The sequence below is a fragment of the Canis lupus genome, chromosome 5, assembly GCF_011100685.1.
Source record: "Canis lupus familiaris isolate Mischka breed German Shepherd chromosome 5, alternate assembly UU_Cfam_GSD_1.0, whole genome shotgun sequence".
Lineage (NCBI taxonomy): Eukaryota > Metazoa > Chordata > Mammalia > Carnivora > Canidae > Canis > Canis lupus.
Genome location: NC_049226.1, coordinates 39,006,683 through 39,020,955, shown reverse-complemented (window position 1 = coordinate 39,020,955; position 14,273 = coordinate 39,006,683).

Below are 14,273 nucleotides of genomic sequence, written 5' to 3'. Positions count from 1 at the left end.
AGGGGATGTATGTTTTAGCGGAAAGTCTACATGATGAAGACTTGAGGCCAGACTTTCAGGTTACTAGGCATCAACTAAGAGCCTGATGTGGTCCTGAGGGAGGGCACGGGCCAACTGTGTCATCTAGCTCCAGTTTTCTGGGCTGTGTCTCACCCGTAGATGTTTTTACCCATTGACATTATATCGTACGTGTGTAATACATTGAGCTCACGATGCACTCAACGTTAATCCAATTCTCATTGAGTACCTACATTGAACTGGGCATCAGGGATCGAGAAAGGATCATATACACTTTTTAAAAAAGATTTATTTATTTTTGAAATACCATGCGTGGAGAGAGGGACAGGGGGAGAGGAAGAACGAATCTCAAGCAGACTGTGTGCTGAGCACGGAGCTTGGCACTGGGCTCGCTCCCAGGACCCTGAGATCAAGACCTGAGCCAAAATCAAGAGTCGGATGCTTAACTGACTGAGCTACCCAGGTGCCCCTGGAATCATATACCTCTTAATTACAAAGGGTAATATTTTAGTGAGAGCATAGGCAAAACAATTATATTGTAATGAAGAACATATAGATTAGGCTTCTTGGGTTTGAACCTGCTCTCTGCCCCTTACCAACTGCAGAAGGCTATTCAAACTCTAAGATTCCATTTCCTCATCTGTAAAATGAACATGCCAGTGCCAAATTTATGGGATTGTAGAGATTAAAAAGAGATGGAATATATAAAGTGCTTAGTATAGTGAGCAGTAGGTAGAAAGCCTTCTGTAAATCAGTGGTTATCAGAGATGCAATGTTTGAGGTGTATCACAAGGAGACGTTGATTGTTCTGGGAAATTTGCAATTCCAGGCCCAGCATTAGAATCTCCCATGCAGGGGCCACCCCAGAGATTTGGATTCCTTCTGTCTGTGTTAGGCCCCACCCTGCCTTGATGGATTTAAGGGACCCTGCAGGTGATTACAGTGCATAGCCAGGATGAGCAGCCAGGAGCTAGTCAAGTGCTTTTCAGGACTTCAGTGTGCTGAGGAATCACCTGGGAATCCTATGAAATGCAGATCTGGTTCAGTAGGTCCGGGGTGGGGACTGAAGTTCTTCATTTCCAATTCGTGCCTAAGTGATGCTGATGCTCCTGGTCCATGGACCACACTTTGAGGAGCAAGCGCCAGAATAAAGCCACCTTCAGGCACCTCATGCTCTTGTGTCTTTGAACATCTATGATGGGAAGGCCTCCCCCTTTCCAGGTTTTCAATGATGATAAGCTAACTCTGCTTGTGACTTGGAGAGATGGGGTCAGGTGGCACAAATTGCTACAGGAGCATGTGAGACAAGTAATCGGGAAAACTAGGGACTTCAGGAGCTTGTACCTTGAAAAGTATACTTTCATTTCATAAACCTTCCTTTATAATATTTACCTAAAAATTAAAAATGTATACATGTAAGAATAAAGAAAATCAAAAGTGGCCCAAATCTCCCCACCTAAGTAATACTTTGGCATAAAAAAATTAATATATATCTAGTATTGTAACATCCTAAAGACATCTAGGGGGAAAAATAATGTGTGAAAGCCTCTTTCTGCCCTCCCCAGTCTCTTGCCAAAGATAACCTATAAAACATAGCTTATGATGTCTTCCATGAAAAAAGACAATGCCCATATATAGAAATCCATAAGTATTTAAAAACTATACACCAAAGTGGGGGTGCTTGGGTGGCTCAGTTGGTTAGGTGTCTAACTCTTAATTTCAGCTCAGGTCTTGCGCTCAGGATCATGAGTTTGAGCCTGACATTGGGCTCTACACTGGGCATGGAGCCTACTTAAAAAAAATAATGTATACCAAAGGGATCAAACTACTTACGCTGTTCTGTATCATGCTGTTCTTTTCATATCAGCATATACTTCATTATTTTCAATGAGCTCAGTTTAATTCTTTCAAAATTCTGCATTAGTATTTTATTGTGTAGCTATACCAACCTTACTGAGCCTTGGCTCAGAGATTTTTGCCTGGGTAGAATAGTTTCTACTCTCCTTCCAAGGAATAGACTTCATCTGTACCAAAGAGTGAAGAAGTTCAAGCCTCAAGGTGCTCTCAAGAATAATGGAAGTGCTGGGGGAAGACTGTGAGAGGAGATTCAAGACACACTCTAAACTGTAGGCTAGTTGGTTTGCAGGAAAGAACACGAGAACCCTACAGATCAAAGGAACCCTCTGGAATCAGAACAAAAAATCAAACCTTGACTTCAGAAACTATTCCTTTAAAGGAGTAAGGATTGACTGGATTAGTTTGTAGATCAGTTTATTTTATTTATTTTAAGATTTTATTTATTTATTCATGAGAGACACACAGAGAGAGGCTGAGACATAGGCAGAGGGAGAAGCAGGTTCCCAGTGGGGAGCCCAATGTGGGACTTGATCCCAGAACCCCAGGATCATGACCTGAGGCAAAGGCACACGCTCAACCACTGAGCCACCCAGGACATTGTTGAAAACAGTGGAGAAGCCAGCAGTAAATCAATGCGATCTAATAGTGGGATGTGGTCTGGAAAATAGAGAAAGAGAAGCTTCCTGAATCTCTTGACATCCCAGGGTAACAGTGAGCATTCCAAAGCTGTGCTTCCCTGAAGAACAACATCAGAGGCTAAACACTGGGGAGGAAAGAGATCTCACTAAAATAATCTAATCAGTTACTGAATACAAGCATACCTCATTTTATTGTGCTTCTCTTTGCAGATCTTGAATTTTTTTACAAATTGACGGTCTGTAACACTCTGCGTTGAACAAGTCTATCAGCACCATTTTCCCAACAGTATTGGGTCATTTTGTGTCATTATATCATATTTTGATAATTTTAGCAATATTTCAAACTTTTTTATTATCACATTTGTTATGGTGATCTGTGACCAGTGATTATGATTTGCTAAAAGCTCAGATGGTAGCAATTTTTAGCAGGAAAGTATTTTAAAGTGTATCCATTAGGTTTCATATGTATAACATCATTGCGCTCTTAGTAGACTACAGTAGTGTAAACACAATTTTTATATGCACAGGGAAACAAAAAACCCTACTTGACTTGCTTTATTATGATATTTGCTTGATTGTGGTGGTCTGAAACAGGACCTGTCATATGAGGTATGCTTGTAATTAAACAAACGAATAACAGTAGCAGAGTAGGGAGAGCCATATCCAGAGTTGCTATAATATATTTATATATTATAATGTATTACATATATTATAATATATTATCTAAAACATCCAGTTTCCAACAAAAAATTATGAGGCGTGTGAAGAAACAGGAAATATGACTCATACACCAGAAAAAAAAACAGAAAAACTGTCCATGAGAGAGACTAGATGTCAGATTTATCAGAAAAAGACTTTAAAGTAGTCATCATAAACATGTTCACACAATGAAAGGAAATCATGATTAAAGAGGTAATTGAAGGTATGATAACAATTTGCATCAGATAAAGAATATCAATAAAGAGATGGAAACTATGAAAAAGGAACAAGTGGAATTATGTTGTTGAAAAGTACAATAATGCAAAAATCATGACATCTCAATCAATAGACTTAGAAAAATCATTTGACAAAATCCAATGTTCTTTCATGATAAAAAAAAAATCCAACAAAATAGGAATAAGAGGATATTCACAACCTAATAAAGAACATCTATTAAAAACCCATGCCTCACATCCTATTTATTGGAAAAATATTGAATACCTCCCCTTTAATATCAGGAACAAGACAAGGATGTCTGTGATTACAACCTCTATTTAACATTACCTTGGAGGTTCAGCTAGGACAATTAAGAAAATTAGGTTAAAAAAATCAAGATTAAAATGGAAGACTAAAATTATCTCTATTTACAAATAAATGATCATGTATACAGAAAATCCTAAGTAATCCCATAAAAGCTCTTAGAATAAATGAATTTAGCAGAAGCAGGACAAAATGTCAATGTACAAAAATCTATTGTATTTCTATATTTGCAATGAACGATTCAAAAATGAAATTAGGAATGCAATTCCACTTAGAATAGCATTTAAAAAGGTAAAGTACTTAGGAATAAATTTAACAAAAAAGGTACAAAACTTATAGTGAGAATTATAGAACAGTGATGAAGACATTAAAGACAATCTAAATAACTGGAAAAATATCCATGTTTCTGGATCAGATAATTTAACATTGGTAAGATGGAATGCTCCTGAATTGTTCACATTTTCAAGGCAATTTCCATCAGAATCCCAGCTGACTTCTTTATAGAAATTCACAAGTTATTCTCTTTTTTTAAAAGATTTTATTTATTTATTTATTTATTTATTTATTTATTTATTTATTCATTTATTTATTTATGAGAGACACACAGAGAGAGGCAGAGATGTAGGCAGAGGGAGAAGCAGATTCCCTGCAGGGAGCCCGATGCAGGACTCCATCCCAGGACCCCGAGATCATGCCCTGAGCCAAAGGCAGATGCTCAACCACTGAGCCACCCAGGCACCTCTCACAAGCTGTTTCTAGAATTCAAATAGATGACAGAAAATCCAAAATAACCCAAATAATCTTGCAAAAGAGCATAGTAGGAGGAACTCCTAGTTCCTGATTTCAAAACTTGCTACACAAAGCAATGGTAGACAAGACAGTGCAGTACTAGCCCAACAATAGATATATAGGTCAGTGGAATAGAGTTGAAAATCTGGAAGTAAACCCACATATCTGTGATGGTATATCATAAACCCACATATACTTGATCACATTCTATGATCAACTGATCAGCTAATGAGGAAAAGAATAGTCTCTTCAACAAACAGGGCTGGAACAACTAAACATCCACATGCAAAAAAAATTAAGTTGGACCTTTATTTAACAGCATATATAAAAATTAGCTCAAAAAGGATGAAAGACCTAAATTTAAGAGCTAAAACTATAAAACTCTTGAAGAAAACTTGGGAGTAATCTTCAGTAATCTTCCTTGGGTTTGGCAAAGATTCTTAGATATGATGCCAAAATCACCAGCTAAAAAAGAAAAATTCAATAAAATGGACATCATCAAAATTAAAAGCTATTGTGTTTCAAAGGACACCATCAAGAGAGTGAAAAGATAAACCACTGAATAGAAGATAATATTTGCAAACCCTGTATCTGATATGGGACCTGTATCCAGAATATATTTATAGAGAAGCCTTATACTCAATAATAAAAAAGACAACCCAATTAAAACATGAGTGAAGGACTTGAATAGACATTTGTCCAAGGAATATATATAAATGGCACGTAAACACTACTACTCCCTCCTCACCAAATGCTCAGCATTCTAAGTCATTGAGGAAATGAAAATTAGAGCCACAATGGGATACTAGTTTATACCCACTAGTTTAGCTAGAATCAAACAGTCTGATAATTACGCGTGTTGTTGAGGATGTAGAGAAATTGTAGCCCTCATACACTGATGGTGGCAATGTATATGGCACAACTGGTTTAGGAAACACTGTGAGTCCTCAAAGGATTAAAAGGATGTAGTGTGTTTATTAAACCATATGGCGTAGTGATTTCTGTTCTAGGAATATAGCTGAGAGACATGAACATGCAAAATGCAGAAACTCGTACATAGGTATTTATAGAGGTATTATTCATAACAGCCAAAAGGTAGAAACACCCCAAATGTCCATCGACTGAAGAACAGATAAACAAAATGTCATTTATCCACTTTTCAGAACACTATTTGTCCACAAAGAGGTAGGATGTCCTGCTATATGCTACAACATGGGCGAACCTTGGAGAATTTATGTTGCATGAAAGAAGTCAGTCACGAAAGACTACATATTCCACAAAGCAATTTCTTTGAAAGTCCACAGTGGGTAACTAGACAGAGATAGGAAGCAGATCAGTGGCTATTTAAGGCTGGGGAAAGGGGGATGGGGGTGTAGGCTTGTCATAGCTCACAGGTACCATGCTTCCTTGTTGAAGTGATAGACGTGTCCTAAAATTGACTGTCTTGATGGTTGCATATCTTTTCACAGAAGTTAATATATGAAAAAAACAAAGAATTGTACACTTTATTTATTTATTTTATTGTAAAGATTGTATTTATTTGTTCATGAGAGACACACAGAGAGAGGCAGAGACATAGGCAGAGGGAGAAGCTGGCTCCTTACAGAGACTCTGATGTGGGATTTGATTCCAGGACCCCGGGATCATGACCTGAGCCAAAGGCAAACACTCTACCACTGAGCCACCCAGGTGACCCAAGAACTATACACTTTAAATGGGAAAAATTAGAGAGGGAGACAAGCCATGAGAGACCCTTAACTCTGGGAAACAAGCAAAAGGTTGCAGAAGGGGAGGTGGATAGGGGAAATAGGGTAGCTGGGTGACGGGCACTGAGGAGGCCACTTGATGGGATGAGCACTGACTGTTATACTCTATGTTGGCAAATTACATTTAAATTAAAAATAAAGGGATCCCTGGGTGGCGCAGTGGTTTAGCGCCTGCCTTTGGCCCAGGGCGCGATCCTGGAGACCCAGGATCAAATCCCACGTCGGGCTCCTGGTGCATGGAGCCTGCTTCTCCCTCTGCCTGTGTCTCTGCCTCTCTCTCTCTCTCTCTCTATGTGACTATCAAAAATAAATAAATTTAAAAAATTTTAAAAATTTAAATTAAAAATAAAAAATAAAAGATAAAAGGCATGCTATTCATATAATAAAAAAAATAAATGGGTTGATTGTATGCTGTGATAATTACATCTCAATAAAGGTGTTAATAAAAAGGAAAAGTGATTGCCATCTGTTCCAGCTGTTCCTAGTTCTCTCATCGAGCCTGTTCTTTCTGTTTGAAAAGGAATACACCTTTGATTCTCCTGGTTTGGGTTATTTATTTATTTATTTATTTATTTATTTATTTATTTAAGGGACAAGATTCTTATTCCTTCTGAGCAATCAAAAGCAAGACAGTATGTTGAAGACGAACAGTTAACATCTTTCTTCACTAAAATAATCTCGGGGTTTCCCAGGGGATTGAGCCCTTCTGAGAAGTATCTCAATCTTAGGAATTTATACAAATGGAGTTTTGATTAGAAACCACCCTCTTAGCCACTGCTTTTTGCTGAGAGCTCAGGGTTGGGGAGGGTACCATTCACAAAACCGCAAATGCAGGGAGGGGAATCGCAACTCAGGGCAGCAGGTGTGCTTGTTCCAATTTCTTTTTTTCTCCAGGATCATGTACCTTCATGTCTTAGTAAACTCGAAACTCTAGTTTTGTCTGTAATCCTCCCAAGTGCTACAAACGGCTTCGTCTTTCTGCCCCTAGCATCTGCTTTCAGACAGCTTTTCAATCCTCTTGATCTGCTGCTTATTAATTGGCAAATGGGGAAATTTGGGATTTGTGGTGGGCTCACTTCACTGGGTTTCCTTTTCTCTGATCTGTTGGCTCATGTCCTGGTGGCCTTGGTGTCAAAATGACACTTTCAAACAGATATTGAAAAAATTTTATCCAGATTTTTTTTTTTTAGTTGTTCCCAGCCAGAGGAATTTATCTGCTATAAGCTGCTGTACAAGAAGGCCCTTTTATTTTGAAAACAAAAATTCTTTATTTACCTTGAAAGAGTTTATGTGAAATTTATAAATTTTAGCTGGGAGAAAATCCACATCTTTTCCCATGCAGGTTGTAGGGGCCAAGGCCAGGCTCCCCCAAAATGGGCCACTTTGTCATATCGATTATTTTATTTTTAGGGATCCCTGGGTGGCGCAGCGGTTTGGCGCCTGCCTTTGGCCCAGGGCGCGATCCTGGAGACCCGGGATCGAATCCCACGTCGGGCTCCCGGTGCATGGAGCCTGCTTCTCCCTCTGCCTGTGTCTCTGCCTCTCTCTCTCTCTCTGTGACTATCACAAATAAATAAAAATTAAAAAAAAAAAAATCTCCCGTGTAAAAAAAACACCCTCCATATATTAAGAAGTAAAAAGACATCCTTATCACCAGATAGGGAGTTTAAAGCTGAGAAGGCTGTAAAAACAAACCTTGTTGCCTTTTTGCTAATCTACTAACTCAGCCCAAATTCTGCTTTAGAATTCCTTACTAGTTAAAACTCCTAAACACCTGTTTTCCTTATCTTATACATTTCTCACAAATTTACTGTCTCTGCCTAAAATGTATAAAAACTGCCTGCTTTCATTATTTCTTTGGGTCTCAATTTCATTATTGCACCTCCGTGCATGCATAATAAAACTTTGGGCTTTTTCTTCTGTTGTTAACCTGACTCATCTAAATTTAATTCTTAGTTCGGCTGGAGGACCTTGGTTAGAGGGAGAATTTTCTCTCCCTGACAATGTACAGACAATGAATAAATGCTAATCGCTCAGTTCTTAGTTTATATTTTAGGAACATATGTTGCTTTTTTTTATACTGATCCTACATTCTTTTAAAAAATATTTTATTTATTCATGAGAGACACACAGAGAGAGGCAGAGACAGGTACAGAGAGAAGCAGGCCCACGCAGGGAGCCTAAGGTGGCAACTCGATCCCGGGTCTCCAGGATCACACCCCAGGCTGAAGGCGGCGCTAAACCGCTGGGCCACCAGGGCTGCCCCCTAATCCTAGACTTTTATATGAATTCTATTTTTAGATATTTACATGTTTTTCTGACTTTTATGCATGGTTTTCATTCCACTGTATTTTATTGTTGGTTATTGTGGGTATGTTGGAAGCCTATTGGCTTTGCCTAATCAGTTTCATATTTGATTCCTTTGCTGAATTGTCTTATTATTTTCAATATTTCTCGGATTATCTTGACTTTTCACATAGATAATCAATGCATGGGCAAAAATAGAAAAATGAGATAATGTGCCCCTTTTTCTCTTCCCATATTTATAGTTCTTAATTTTATTGACCACCTTATTGATCATCTAACACTTTCAGAACATGCCAAATAAGACCTGTGATAGTAGTTGTTATCTTATTTTTTCTGAATTTAATGAGAATGCTTGTGCTTATCATTATTTGAAAATAATTTCTCTCAATAAGTATGCATTTCTTGACTCTCAATAGGAATTTTGACCAAGAATTTATATTAAATGTTACCAATTTTTTTTCAGTTTTAATCAAGACTCCTGTTTTTTGTTTTCTACCTTTAGTTACTATGGTAAATACTATGTTTTCTACCTTTAGTTACTTTAGTTTTCTTAATATTGACTTATCCATTTTGTTAATGGAATAAAAACTACATTTTATGGGTTATTATTCTTTTGAGAATTTGTTTTGACAAATTTTAATGGCATTTTATTGAGGCTTTTTTGGTAGTTATTAAACTTATAAATTAAATTGATTTTTAAGTTTCTTATGTGCTTTTTAAAATAAGTTTTAATCTTAGGGTTATGTAAGGGCTGTCACAGGAATAAAGATTTGTTTATTATGCTTCCTTATGGGTCTTCTGGAATATAGATATTAATGGGTTTTTGGAAGATGGGATAGTATTCAGCAGCAGAAATTATCATTATTTTTTAAAGATTTATTTATTTATTCATGAGAGACACACAGAGAAGCAGAGATACAGGCAGAGGGAGAAGCAAGCTCCCTGTGAGCCTGATGTGGGACTCGATCCCAGGACCCCGGGATCACGACCTGAGCCAAAGGCAGACACTCAACCACTGAGCCACCCAGGTGTTCCCCAGCAGAGAAATTCTGTGGCTCTTGTATAGTGATCCTACCAGCTACGCTAGCACTCTTGGTATCTTCCTCAAATTTCTGTTTCCCAATTTGTTTCCTATTTAAGTGTTTGAACTATTAATTTATTTTGATGATTTCAATATTTTCTAGGAAATTATATATTTTTCTTCAGATTTCTGATTTGCTTTTTAAAATGATACAGGCTTTCCTAATATGAAGTTTAAAGCCTCCATGTCTAACTTTCTTGTTCTTAATTTTGGTTTCCTTCTCTTGTTTTCTTTAAAAGTATTATTTTTTATCAATTTTACATATTTTTTCTAATTCATGAAGACTCTTATTTTCCTTGCTTTTCCCTTCCTGCTTTCATTCAGTTTCTTTTTCTTTTCTTCTTTTTCTTGCCAGTTCTTTCTTTGATCTCTAATAATTTCTTGCTTTATTAACATTGATACTGTAACATTTGTTGTATAAAGAAATATTATGATTATAGGTCTATCTGAATTATATCCTTTAGAATATACCATGGCCTTATTTGTCCTAATCAATTTTTTTTTTGCATTGGATTTTATTTTGTAGGAAAAGAGCATTGCCATCCCATTTTTTGTTTATTTTATACCTTTGCACATGGCTTTACTTGATTTTTAACATTCAGAATCTTCTTTTTAAAAAAAATTTATTTATTTATTTGAGAGAGAAAGAGAAAGAGAGAGTACAAGTGGGGAGAGGGGCCAAGGGAGACTGAAAGAGAATGCCAAGCATTCCTAAGTAATTTTATACCATGCCTTCCCCACTCTTGAATACTTAAATGAGCTTCATTTTATAGTTTGTTGTACTTTCAAGAAAACGTGGGCACAGTGTTTTCTGAATCTGAATAACAGAATGCCCTTCTGCTGGCTGAATGCATCAATTGGTTGGATATAAAATATTTTTAAATCAAGAGCTGATGGCTTAACTGAGTGAGCCACCCAGGCATCCCACATTTAGCATCTTGTAATAGCACCTCTGCCTCTATCCCTGCTCTCTCTCTTTCTCTTTCTCTCTCAAAAAAAAATTTAAAATAAGATCCTCCTTTTTTTTTTCTTTGTCTACTAAACTGGAAAAGAGAAGTTAGTATAGAATTATAAGTAGGTATAGCTTCTCGGGGAGGCAATTTGTCAATATACATCAAAATTATTACGTATGAAATTATCCTTTGCCCTAGCAATTCTACATTTTGGGTTTTACTCTGACAGGATAGCCAAAGCTGTGTGCAACTATTTAGCTTCAAAGATATTAATTTCAGACTTGTTTATAATAAAGAACTTGGAAAAATAAAAAACTATTTAAATAAATTATGATACATCCATAAAATGGAGTATCAGACAGCTATTACAAGTGAAATGTTGTAATAGAAGAATATAAAAATGGACATAAAAGCAGAATACATTATAAAATGAAAAAAGTTGGCTACAAAACAGTATTTTAATATAATTCTATTTATTTCAACTTTACTTATTTTTATTTATTATCTACTATACTATAATAGATGTAGGGGAACATCTATTATAAAATAAAGATGTAGGGCTTTATTTTTTGTGAGGAAGAACATTTCTCTTACAAAACTGGGGTTTTTTTGTTCTTGTTCTTGTTTTTGCTTTTTTTTTTTTTTTGTAGATTTTATTTATTTACTTGACAAAGAGACGGAGAGAACACAAGCAGGCTCTCTCCTGAGTAGGGAGTCCCATGTGGGGATCGATCCCAGGACCCCGGGATAACAACCCGAGCCAAAGGCAGATGCTTAACTGACTGAACCACCCAGGTGCCCCCATTTTGCAGTTTTCATGCCATGTACACTTCTATGCAAATGACTGCTGGGAATTGTAAGATAATTCACAATTTATTGACCTAATGATACGACACAATCAGTAGTACCTTTTAGACTCGGTCATTCATAATCTCATATGTAGATTCCAAAATTTAACTCTACATGTTTAGAATTTCAAATGGATATTGTTTGGAATTTGTATTGGTCCTTTTTAGAAAAATTCCAAATGGTGCCAAGGAGAAGGCAATATAAGATTTTTATTTTATTTTATTTTTTTTAAAGATTTTTAAATGCCCGAAGTTTATGGCTACATCAGAGATTTAGCATATAAAATCTTCAGTGTGCTGATTCATATTGGGCAGGCATGTAGGTTTAAGAGTTGGAGAGGTAAAGCAGAGAGGTGTGGAGCACCCACACCACTAGTCAAGACCTAAATCTCTGAGAAATATTCAGCAAGTCCACATCTCAGATGGACTGCAGCCAAAAAACATTTCCTTTATTGCCCATCAGGATGTCGAACAAAAAATCATACCCTTCACTCTTTTTGCTCCTTTGGGTTCCATTAGGTATTTCCCAGGATAATTGTAGAGCTCTGCCAAATTAAGAATAGCAACAACAATGAAAAATATTCTTTAAGAGCCTTTTCCTAGGATTTATAGCATCTTTCTATATTCCTCTCGTTCATCCTAAAGCAAATGAATATTCTTTTACTTTACTAAGTCAGTGTCTGGGCTTCAAATGAATTTGAAAGGGTATCATTACCTAGGTAGACAGGGAATGCCAATCTTGAAAGTTTAAATTATGGGTGCTTTACTTGTTCTACCACCAAGTAGGCATTTCAAGGAGTCAATTACAATTTATGGGTTTCAAAGCAGATTTCCAGTAGAGGGAGCCCTTGCTTGGCTAATACAATGGAGGGACCTTTTTCTTCCCACTTGTTACCTTCGTTGAAGCTCATACCCTAAAATTTTTGAATAGGATCCATTTTCATGTTTTTTCCACCCCCAGCTCTATCTGCACATTAAACACAAGCTTTTTTATTGTTTTTTGTTTTTTTTTTTGGTTGAAATGAACCACATTACTGTTTCTGTGCCTAGACCCTAGGGTAGGAATCCCCCAACGTTCAGGACTCTGGATTTGGTGGCTGGTGATTGACCATAAATCATGGAGTATTCGAGACTTGTCCATCTGTTCTGGGGTTTTTGGTCTTATCGCATTTATTTTGCAGTCAAATGAGGCATACTTATTATTATTATTATTAAAGATTTATTTATTTGTTTACTTACTTTAAAAAGAGAGAGAGAGAGACTGGGGCTCATCCTTTCTCTTTGGGGATAGAGCATTCTGAGCACTGTTTGGGGAATGAAATCAAATTGGCTCCTTGGTGATTTCTCTGAGTTAGTTGGGGAAAAGAATGCCTACTCATCTTAGATTCAATCCTGTGGTTGTCTCCATGATGCCAAACAATGGTGTTTACTTGTTCTTTTAATTCTCGAAGTGACCAGTTTTTAGGGATTGTTTGGAGTTGCCACTAAAAGCCACGTAGACTCAGAGGCAGCCCAAATGAAGTGGAGGTTAAGATCCTGGAGATCTTACACTCTACATTCAGACCCTAGGTCATTCACTCACTCACTGTGTAACTAGGACACATTATCTAACCTTTCCAAAATAATAACAGTATTTAGCTCACAGAATTGAGTCCAAGTGACACAATGGTGGCAAATAACAAGCGTCTAATGTATGCTAGGTATTACTGTTATTGTTGATTTTATTAGATGTGGTTTGTTTGTGGTGTCCAGAATTCCTTCATTTAAGACCTCTAATTCCTCCCCAAATTCCTACCAGCTCTGCTTTACCCTTAGCAGCTTACTGGCAACTGTAGGACAACATAGTTAGACAATTGTTATACTTAATACATATACAATTTTTGCACATTTCATAGATTGGGCATATTTTTATCATGTAGTATCAGTGGGAATTAAGGAGTACTGTGCCATTTTCTCCTCTTCCCAAAACTCTTGAGGAGCTTGTGTTTCTAGGGGGTAGGAATGGACATGGTCATGAGAATGGACACAAAATCTCCTTTTAGTTGTTGAAAATGTCTTAGAAAATGAAGCCTACAAAGACAGCCCCCATGACCAAGCCAACACAGCAGCTCCTATGATTGCTCTCACTTTAAGGCACCAGAAACTTTTTTTTTTAATTAGGGAAAAACAAGAGGGAAAAAGCCCTTGTCATTGTACATATAACAATGTAATCTTATGAGTACATCTGACACAAACTAAAGAAATTAGTAAAACTCTCAACATCAAGGTTCAGATTTTAATCCATGCACTCTGAGTTTTAATGGATTATCTTACATTGACCCCTATTCACTGGATTTCTCCAGGGAGTCACTCATACTTCTGATTCTGCAAGAAAAAGTCTGTTGTTGTAAAACTTTATTTTTAAAAATTGACTTTGCTCTTTTTCTCCCATAACCATTTATATAGTCTGCCCTTTAGGTGGGAGGAGGTTCTAGACATCCATAGTGAAGACAATAAAACAGGGTTTGCAAGAGGAAGCATTTTTGAAGTTATGAGATTTTTAAAAGGTTTTATTTATTATTTGAGAGCAAAAGAGCAAGTAAGAGAGAGAGAGCATGAGTAGGGGAGGGACAGAGGGGCAAGCAGACTCTGTGCTGAGTGCAGAGCCTGACTTGGGGCTCAATCCCAAGACCCTAGGATCATGACCTGAGCCAAAGGCAGAAGCTTAACTGACTGAGCCATCCCATCCAGGTGCCCGGGGATTTCTTTTCTTTTTTTTTTTTTTTTTTTTTTTTTTT